Raw genomic sequence first — 4,845 nt, 5'->3', positions numbered from 1 at the left:
CCAGACAGAGGAGAGCGGTCCCGTAACAGAGAACGTGGCCTTATGTCAGCGCAGAATCTGTCTTCATGTCATAGCAGAGAATCAGGCTTCACGTCACCCACCACTGGAACAGGCCACTGTCACACATTTAGGCCCCGGCACCCAGACAGAGGAGAGCGGTCCCGTAACAGAGAATCTGGCCTTATGTCAGCACAGAATCTGTCTTCATGTCATAGCAGAGAATCAGGCTTCACGTCACCCACCACTGGAACAGGCCACTGTCACATATTTAGGCCCAGGCACCCAGGCAGAGGAGAGAGGTCGCGTAACAGAGAATCTGGCTTCATGTCAGCACAGAATCTGTCTTCATGTCATAGCAGAGAATCAGGCTTCACGTCACCCACCACTGGAACAGGCCACTGTCACACATTTAGGCCCAGGCACCCAGGCAGAGGAGAGAGGTCGCGTAACAGAGAATCTGGCCTTATGTCAGCACAGAATCTGTCTTCATGTCATAGCAGAGAATCAGGCTTCACGTCACCCACCACTGGAACAGGCCACTGTCACACATTTAGGCCCCGGCACCCAGACAGAGGAGAGCGGTCCCGTAACAGAGAATCTGGCCTTATGTCAGCGCAGAATCTGTCTTCATGTCATAGCAGAGAATCAGGCTTCACGTCACCCACCACTGGAACAGGCGACTGTCACATATTTAGGCCCAGGCACCCAGGCAGAGGAGAGAGGTCGCGTAACAGAGAATCTGGCTTCATGTCAGCACAGAATAAGTCTTCATGTCATAGCAGAGAATCAGGCTTCACGTCACCCACCACTGGAACAGGCCACTGTCACAAATTTAGGCCCAGGCACCTAGGCAGAGGAGAGAGGTCGCGTAACAGAGAATCTGGCCTTATGTCAGCACAGAATCTGTCTTCATGTCATAGCAGAGAATCAGGCTTCACGTCACCCACCACTGGAACAGGCCACTGTCACACATTTAGGCCCCGGCACCCAGACAGAGGAGAGCGGTCCCGTAACAGAGAATCTGGCCTTATGTCAGCGCAGAATCTGTCTTCATGTCATAGCAGAGAATCAGCCTTCACGTCACCCACCACTGGAACAGGCCACTGTCACATATTTAGGCCCAGGCACCCAGGCAGAGGAGAGAGGTTGCGTAACAGAGAATATGGTTTCATGTCAGCACAGAATAAGTCTTCATGTCATAGCAGAGAATCAGGCTTCACGTCACCCACCACTGGAACAGGCCACTGTCACACATTTAGGCCCCGGCACCCAGACAGAGGAGAGGTTCATTCAACTTTGGGTTGCCCCACAATATAATGGTAAAATGAAATTAAAAATAGTATTGAATGAGGAAGTGCCCTGGAGTAGAATAATATATTGTTAAGGGGAGGTAGTTAATATCTAATCTGCACAAGGGATGGACAGGTCCTGTGGGATCCATGCCTGGTTCATTTTTATGAACGTCAGCTTGTCCACATTGGCTGTAGACAGGCGGCTGCGTTTGTCTGTAATGACGCCCCCTGCCGTGCTGAATACACGTTCAGACAAAACGCTGGCCGCCGGGCAGGCCAGCACCTCAAAGGCATAAAAGGCTAGCTCTGGCCACGTGGACAATTTGGAGACCCAGAAGTTGAATGGGGCCGAACCATCAGTCAGTACGTAGAGGGGTGTGCACAGGTACTGTTCCACCATGTTAGTGAAATGTTGCCTCCTGCTAACACGTTCCGTATCAGGTGGTGGTGCAGTTAGCTGTGGCGTGGTGACAAAACTTTTCCACATCTCTGCCATGCTAACCCTGCCTTTAGAGGAGCTGGCCGTGACACAGCTGCGTTGGCGACCTCTTGCTCCTCCTCTGCCTTCGCCTTGGGCTTCCACTGGTTCCCCTGTGACATTTGGGAATGCTCTCAGTAGCGCGTCTACCAACGTGCGCTTGTACTCGCGCATCTTCCTATCACGCTCCAGTGTAGGAAGTAAGGTGGGCATATTGTCTTTGTACCGGGGATCCAGCAGGGTTGCAACCCAGTAGTCCGCACACGTTAAAATGTGGGCAACTCTGCTGTCGTTGCGCAGGCACTGCAGCATGTAGTCGCTCATGTGTGCCAGGCTGCCCAGAGGTAAGGACAAGCTGTCCTCTGTGGGAGGCGTATCGTCATCGTCCTGTGTTTCCCCCCAGTCACGCACCAGTGATGGGCCCCAGCTGCTTTGGGTGCCACCCCGCTGTGAACATGCTTCATCCTCATCCTCCTCCACCTCCTCCTCATCCTCGTCCTCCTCGTCCTCCAGTAGTGGGCCCTGTCTGGCCACATTTGTACCTGGCCTCTGGAGTTGCAAAAAACCTCCCTCTGAGTCACTTCGAAGAGACTGGCCTGAAAGTGCTAAAAATGACCCCTCTTCCTCCTCTTCCTCCTGGGCCACCTCCTCTTCCATCATCGCCCTAAGTGTTTTCTCAAGGAGACATAGAAGTGGTATTGTAACGCTGATAACGGCGTCATCGCCACTGGCCATGTTGGTGGAGTACTCGAAACAGCGCAACAGGGCACACAGGTCTCGCATGGAGGCCCAGTCATTGGTGGTGAAGTGTGTCTGATCCACAGTGCGACTGACCCGTGCGTGCTGCAGCTGAAACTCCACTATGGCCTGCTGCTCCTCGCACAGTCTGTCTAGCATATGCAAGGTGGAGTTCCACCTGGTGGGTACGTCGCATATGAGGCGGTGAGCGGGAAGGCCGAAGTTACGCTGTAGCGCAGACAGGCGAGCAGCGGCAGGGTGTGAACGCCGGAAGCGCGAACAGACGGCCCGCACTTTATGCAGCAGCTCTGACATGTCGGGGTAGTTGCGAATGAACTTCTGCACCACCAAATTCAGCACATGCGCCAGGCAAGGGATGTGCGTCAAACCGGCTAGTCCCAGAGCTGCAACGAGATTTCGCCCATTATCGCACACCACCAGGCCGGGCTTGAGGCTCACCGGCAGCAACCACTCGTCGGTCTGTTGTTCTATACCCCGCCACAACTCCTGTGCGGTGTGGGGCCTGTCCCCCAAACATATGAGTTTCAGAATGGCCTGCTGACGTTTACCCCGGGCTGTGCTGAAGTTGGTGGTGAAGGTGTGTGGCTGACTGGATGAGCAGGTGGAAGAAGAGGAGGAGGAAGCTGAGTAGGAGGAGGAGGAGACAGGAGGCAAAGAATGTTGCCCTGCGATCCTTGGCGGCGGAAGGACGTTCGCCAAACAGCTCTCCGCCTGGGGCCCAGCCGCCACTACATTTACCCAGTGTGCAGTTAGGGAGATATAGCATCCCTGGCCGTGCTTACTGGTCCACGTATCTGTGGTTAGGTGGACCTTGCCACAGATGGCGTTGCGCAGTGCACACTTGATTTTATCGGACACTTGTTTGTGCAGGGAAGGCACGGCTCTCTTGGAGAAGTAGTGGCGGCTGGGAACAACATACTGTGGGACAGCAAGCGACATGAGCTGTTTGAAGCTGTGTGTGTCCACCAGCCTAAATGACAGCATTTCATAGGCCAGTAGTTTAGAAATGCTGGCATTCAGGGCCAGGGATCGAGGGTGGCTAGGTGAGAATTTACGATTTCTCTCAAATTTTTGTGAGATGGAGAGCTGAACGCTGCCGTGTGACATGGTTGAGATGCTTGGTGACGCAGGTGGTGGTGTTGGTGGTACATCCCATGTTTGCTGGGCGGCAGGTGCCAACGTTCCTCCAGAGGCAGAGGAAGAGGCCGAGGCGGCGGCAGCAGCAGCAGAAGAGGCTGAGGCGGCGGCAGCAGCAGAAGAGGCCGAGGCGGCAGCAGCAGAAGAGGCAGCAGGGGGAGCCTGAGTGACTTCTTTGTATTTAAGGTGTTTGCTCCACTGCAGTTCATGCTTTGCATGCAGGTGCCTGGTCATGCAGGTTGTGCTAAGGTTCAGAACGTTAATTGCAGCGTACTCAAGTTGTGTGTAATAGAGTTTCTGGGTGTAGTAGTGCAATGACACTAACCTGAGACGGCTGACTCTCTGCATAGGCAGGTGATGGTAGAAATTGTTCGTGACGCCAGTGCCAAGTAAACGGTGGCACGCCGTTTGCGGATAGCAGGAATAACTTGAGAAACACGTGGTGTTAAAACAGAACTCCAACTTTAGTAGTTATAAATATAGAGACATTGATGGAAGCGCAGTTCCTTGGCATACAGTCGATTTTGCAATACGGTTGATGCAGGCAATTACAGCTTTAGCAAGGTGATTACAGAGTGTTGACCACAGGACTTGCAGTACAGGAGCTTGCACTCTATTTCTGTCTGATCCTGGAATATAGCAATTCTTCACCAAGGCCCAATAACCTAGTTCTGGCTTTATATCCTTGGTTGTAGCTTTAGAAAGTACCTCCTCTGTTATTTTGAGTACCTCTTGCTTCTCTGCACTTTGCCTCTCTCTCTCTCTGCTTCCTTAGGTTCCTCACTTAAGTATTCCTGTTTCTGCATGAGGGAATTCAGGAGGGAATCTTCTCCTGGACATCAGGCTTCAGGCCTGGACTGGTTTCTGACATTGTCTAATCTCCAACTGTATACTACAGACACTAGACTCCGTTTCCCCTTCACTTCCCTGTCTGGGCCTTATATAACCTAGGGCTCCCTAGCTCCCTCTAATGACTAGAAGCTGGAATGACACCCCTAGCAGGCCTGTACATGCAAGTTTCACAGTAACAGGGAAATACATGCATTACATTATATGACATTTTATAAAACTGACATATACCAACTTCCCATAATTAGGAGGGATGACAGCACACCAAGTGACACTTTGGTAGTGACGGGTATTACAGTTCCCGTACACTACATACCCCACTGCTTTAAG

The sequence above is a fragment of the Bufo bufo genome, chromosome 2 (genome assembly GCF_905171765.1).
Source record: "Bufo bufo chromosome 2, aBufBuf1.1, whole genome shotgun sequence".
Classification (NCBI taxonomy): domain Eukaryota; kingdom Metazoa; phylum Chordata; class Amphibia; order Anura; family Bufonidae; genus Bufo; species Bufo bufo.
The sequence above is the reverse complement of the archived record's forward strand: the minus strand, read 5'-3'. Positions refer to the sequence as shown.